General features: G+C 39.0%; 1 long non-coding RNA gene across 1 annotated transcript; it reads left to right on the forward strand.

Moving 5' to 3' along the window:
• Positions 1-817: 817 nt before the first annotated feature.
• Positions 818-3,251, forward strand: LOC139769649 (uncharacterized). The gene is made up of 2 exons (XR_011717613.1): positions 818-2,883; positions 3,011-3,251. It is a non-coding gene; the product is annotated as an uncharacterized lncRNA (long non-coding RNA).
• Positions 3,252-4,687: the final 1,436 nt, after the last annotated feature.

The following is a 4,687-nucleotide window of genomic DNA, read 5'->3' on the forward strand; positions in this document are numbered from 1 at the left end:
AACGATTTGCCGCTTGTGGATTCTCGATTTTTGGAATTAGCGTCGGGCAGGGTAACTTTCAGTATCGCCTCGGATAGTTAAATAGCTTCTGGCAAATAGAAAAATGTATATATATATTGTATAAAGAGTATTAGATGGTCGGACCAAATACGTGTGCTGCGCTCCGAATCACACTTCTACCCGGTACACACCTCGTCGAAGCGCATCGAAAATGCAGAGGCGCCCGAATATTTGCGGAATATGCGTGTAGTCGATAGTCACAATCGTTGCGGATAGCGAAATCCTATTATGTCGCACATATCTGGCATGTATTCGCACAGAGTTGCTCCTTTAGGCTAAGTGCACGGTTGAGAATTTTATTAACGGGAATTGCCGTTGCGTGAATTTCAGTGATAAAATATTTAAAATCGAGATATTTAGAAAACCTAAATGTATGCGTGATTTAAAGTCTTCACCAAGATAATGCTGAAAAATAAAATTCAGAAATCTCTCTAGAAGCTGTTTTAAGTAAAACACCTTTGCTGATTAACATGAGATCAGAGACTTTCGTCAAAGAATGAGAGAGAGGAAATCTGTGTATATCTTTATCAAATATTTAGTTCCAAGAGCGATCTTCTGATTCTGAGTCTTATCTCCCTAATACGAGGATAATATTCAATGTCTGTGGAAGATGGTTGTCTGTTGACGCTAAATATATAGCGAGAAAAGATCGCGGAACAAAAAGACCATGACGTGCCGCTATAACGAGGTTACATCGAGAGCTCTTTCAGAGAGCAACCGGCTCGTGTTTCAGGAGCGATTGGAGAGGGACGGAGAGGGAACGGGGGGGGGAGGGGATGAACAGAGTGCTCGGGGGTTGATGCTGGCGATTGAAGTTTCGAGATTCGGCTCAAATTGGCAGCCGCTTAAGAGATTTCGCGGACGGGCGGGTGTAGAAGCTGCATAATGCGACCGAGAGATTTCCCGGCGCGTCGATCTCTCTCGTCGGCACCTCTCCTGCATGAGTATCCCGTAGGTGCCCCCCTTCCTCGTGCCTCTTTCCTTCCTTCTGCGTTTCTTCTCTCTCGTTTTCCTTTTTTTTCTTCTCTTCCTCATTCGTGCCGATGCGTAATACTAGGGACGTCCACGGTCGAGTGCGCCGCTTGTGCCGCCTGTATTTTACTTTGTGCCTGGTGCGTAAGAGGATTATATCCTCTCTCTTCTCTACTGAGAGGGAGAGGGTGCTTTTCTCTCTCTCTCTCTCTCTCTCTCTCTCTCTCTCTCTCTCAGGAAAACGGACATGAGACGAGATAGCGAAAGAAAAAGATAGATGAGGTGGGGCGAGGCGGAGGGTGAAAGAGAGGTAAGTGGTGGGTATGCTTCACTTTTCACAGGGGCGCCTTTGTTCCCTATTATCCGATGTGATTAGTCGATGATGCAGGTAAGCTACCACGGGGGGTCCCCATTATACTTCTGGCCGAACTACTCTCTCGCGAGTCGCGCGAGACTCGACGTAGAATTGCGATCGGCCTGTTACTGAACCAAAGTACCCTCCGTTTTTCACTTTCCTTCTTCCCTACATCTTTTTTCTACGTCTCTCTCTCCCTCCGATACTCTCTGTGTATCTTCACAGTCCCTCTTGTTATCTCTCTTCGATGGCTGCGAGGCGTTCGATATTTCCTTTTTTTTCTCGAACCACTCGGCGCTTCACTTCCTTCTCTCTCTCTCTCTCTCTCTTTTTCTTTCTTTATCGCATACAGCATCGTCGCTTCGCTTTCTCCGTCCCGCTCTCTCGTCTCGTGTGCCCTTTTTCCCTATCCTGTTCCCTCTCGGCCGGTTGTCGGCAAATCGGGAGCCGCCGACCTGCTGTGAAATTTATACTCTTACCGTGCACCGCAACAATGATCGCAGCCTCCGCATTTTAGCACGCCCGATTTGTGTTATCGTTTGGGATTTCTTTCATCCTACCACGGGAATTTATTTTGCGAAGTAATTAGACCGTGCTCTTCCCCGTACGCTATTATGTATAAAGAGATTATATGTATACAAGGTGTCTCGGGTATCGCGCGTTTCTTCTCGCGACTATAGGTTCTTTGATCAAATTAATGTCGGTTTTCTTTTAGCCAATTTTTCTTTCGATGACACCTTTTTCTGGAATCTTACATCATTACCGCAATGTTAAATATTTTTATAAATAACATTTATATGAAATTCTTATATATAAGTAAAGGTCACTCTTTCTTTTCTCTATTTAAGCAGAGGAATGAGATTTTATTATCTGTTTTTATATCTAAAATTTAATTAATCGTGGAACATCTTTCATATTACATGTAAATCTCTGTGGCGTCTTGACATTTTTGTTAAAATTTTATCAAAGGATCCTCAGTTAAGAGAAAATATATCAGACTTATATATAACATAGCGATCGCTGTGAATGAATGTGTGCGAGCAATCACGTTATACGTAATAAATTTACTTTGGCTCAGTGTCATTAAATGTTCACATCAATATACACGCACAGTATATATAGTGTATGTTATTCCTTTTATGCGTTTATACGAAGATTTATCTTCAGATTGTGATGTTTCAGCCTAGCAGTGTATTTACTAATATTAATTAATTTTTACTCCTTAAGGCATTGGGCATTGATTCTACTAATTAGTAGCGATGTATTCAAAGAATTTCTCGTCGTGGGATGAGAAAATTGAATTACTCCTGCTTAAGGGACAGCATCGAGGAGCGGAAATACACGCGATATACTTACAGATAACGAGCGATTAACGAGCGGCTACAGTTTAAAAGGCAGAAAGGTGATAGGGGAAGAAGAAGAAGAAGAGAGACACAATGGTGACAGGGATAAACGAGAAGTCTGAAAGTCGTAAGACGAGGCGTCAAGGAGAAAAGGTGGGTGCCGCTGGCTGACTCTGGCTTTAATACCTTACATTAAGCTCGGGGAGCGGGCGACTAATTACGTGACGCCGTTCACAGTAAACGCGAATTAAAAGGAGCTGTACCGGGGGTTTGTTTCCAGGTAAACTTTACTCGGGCCGCCAAGCCGCAATATATTTCCCGCTGTATGAAATGCCCATGCGATCAAAGATAACGACCAAGATATCAAAATTAACGAGCACGACTTGTATCCGTGAGTTCTTTTATGTAGATCCTCCGAACACGTAAATCTATGAACTTTTAATTTTATATAAACGCGTAAAATCCCGATAAAAATGTGTTCGAGAATCTGTGACTAATAAATTTTGCGACGTGTTAAGATATATGTGACAAATCTTATTTTCTTATAAATTTATTTTCATCTATTTATCCTTTATTTTTCGACGTTTTATCCTAAATTGATCGAAGCATTTAAATGTCAAAATCGTTTACAAATTGTAGAATTGTTAAATTATAATTATTATTACGCATTTGTATAACGTTATTTACTAAAAATTTAACATTTTAAAGATGCAATTCGGTCTGAATTGCTGTCTGCTTTTTATTCAGAGAATATTCCAGTGCAATTTCGTGAACATGTAAAACTATTAGAATAATGAGAACTTCTTCTCTATTTCCCTTTTTTCTCACCGTTTAAATTCAACTTTACGTTCTGCAACGTGGGCTGAGCTTTTCATTTCCATAGATGATATTACAAAAGTTCCTCCTTTCTCAACAAAAAGGGATGTCACGAGGAATAAGTTGCGCATATTACAATATTGCGGCGAGAGATAACGCGATATTACACTCAATAATGGCGTTTTCACGTTTCAACTAGCAGAGGAGGGCTACGATCTACATTTCGGTAAAGTAGGGGGTTGCGTTAATGGACGAGGGTGGATATATCCCCTAAGGACAATCGTAGTGGTCAAATTAGGCAACTTTTGTGAATAGTCTTGGTGTGGTTTTCTGGTCAGAGCAGGAAATGTGCAGTGTTAAGGCATTTCTGAAACCATCTCTTCCATTTAACTGTAACCAGAAAAGTAAAATCTTTTCTAAATAAAAAAGATAACGATAAACTTAATATTTATTATAATTCAGAAAAGACATATAACTCATTCACAGCCCTATTATTGTTGTTTCAACAGTTTTTAATAGCTTTCTGAATTTTATGACTATTTTTTCTATATATTATGAAGATTAATGAAAGATATTTTGATGTTATTCTCCATTGTATTTTACATACCAACATAATATACTTTTAACATGAAATATCGTTACTGGACTCAAACAAATATCATCATAGTTATTTACGTGAAATTTAATAATGGTAGTTAAGAGTTAAGAATATCACTAGAGGTTTGCATCGGTTGCCATTTTTACATATTGATAAGACATTATCTATAAATTTAATTATACGTTTAATGTTTAATGCTTTTAATGCTTAATGACGTGCGAGTAGTTGTTCGGAAAAATTGATACGTCATTATTTCTGCAAAATACAAAATATTCCATAATGACTTTAACAAATACGAGTAAAATGCGGACGCGGATTTCGAATTATTAAGCGTGCAATTAAAAATACACGTACACATTTATTTTAATGCATGATTAATTAAACAATAAACTATATATATAGGAGCGTGTATCGCATTGTATTACGCACGAGTAAATTTTTAATTCCCTCTTCGAGTTAAAACGTATCATAAAATATGGTACATCGCGACACATCCATTACTTTTATACATAAAATTCATTTGCATAATTAGTTGCCTCTGAA

This window comes from Temnothorax nylanderi, unplaced genomic scaffold (genome assembly GCF_030848795.1).
Source record: "Temnothorax nylanderi isolate EJ_2023f unplaced genomic scaffold, tnyl_v1.0 TNYL_tig0024_pilon, whole genome shotgun sequence".
NCBI classification, from domain to species: domain Eukaryota; kingdom Metazoa; phylum Arthropoda; class Insecta; order Hymenoptera; family Formicidae; genus Temnothorax; species Temnothorax nylanderi.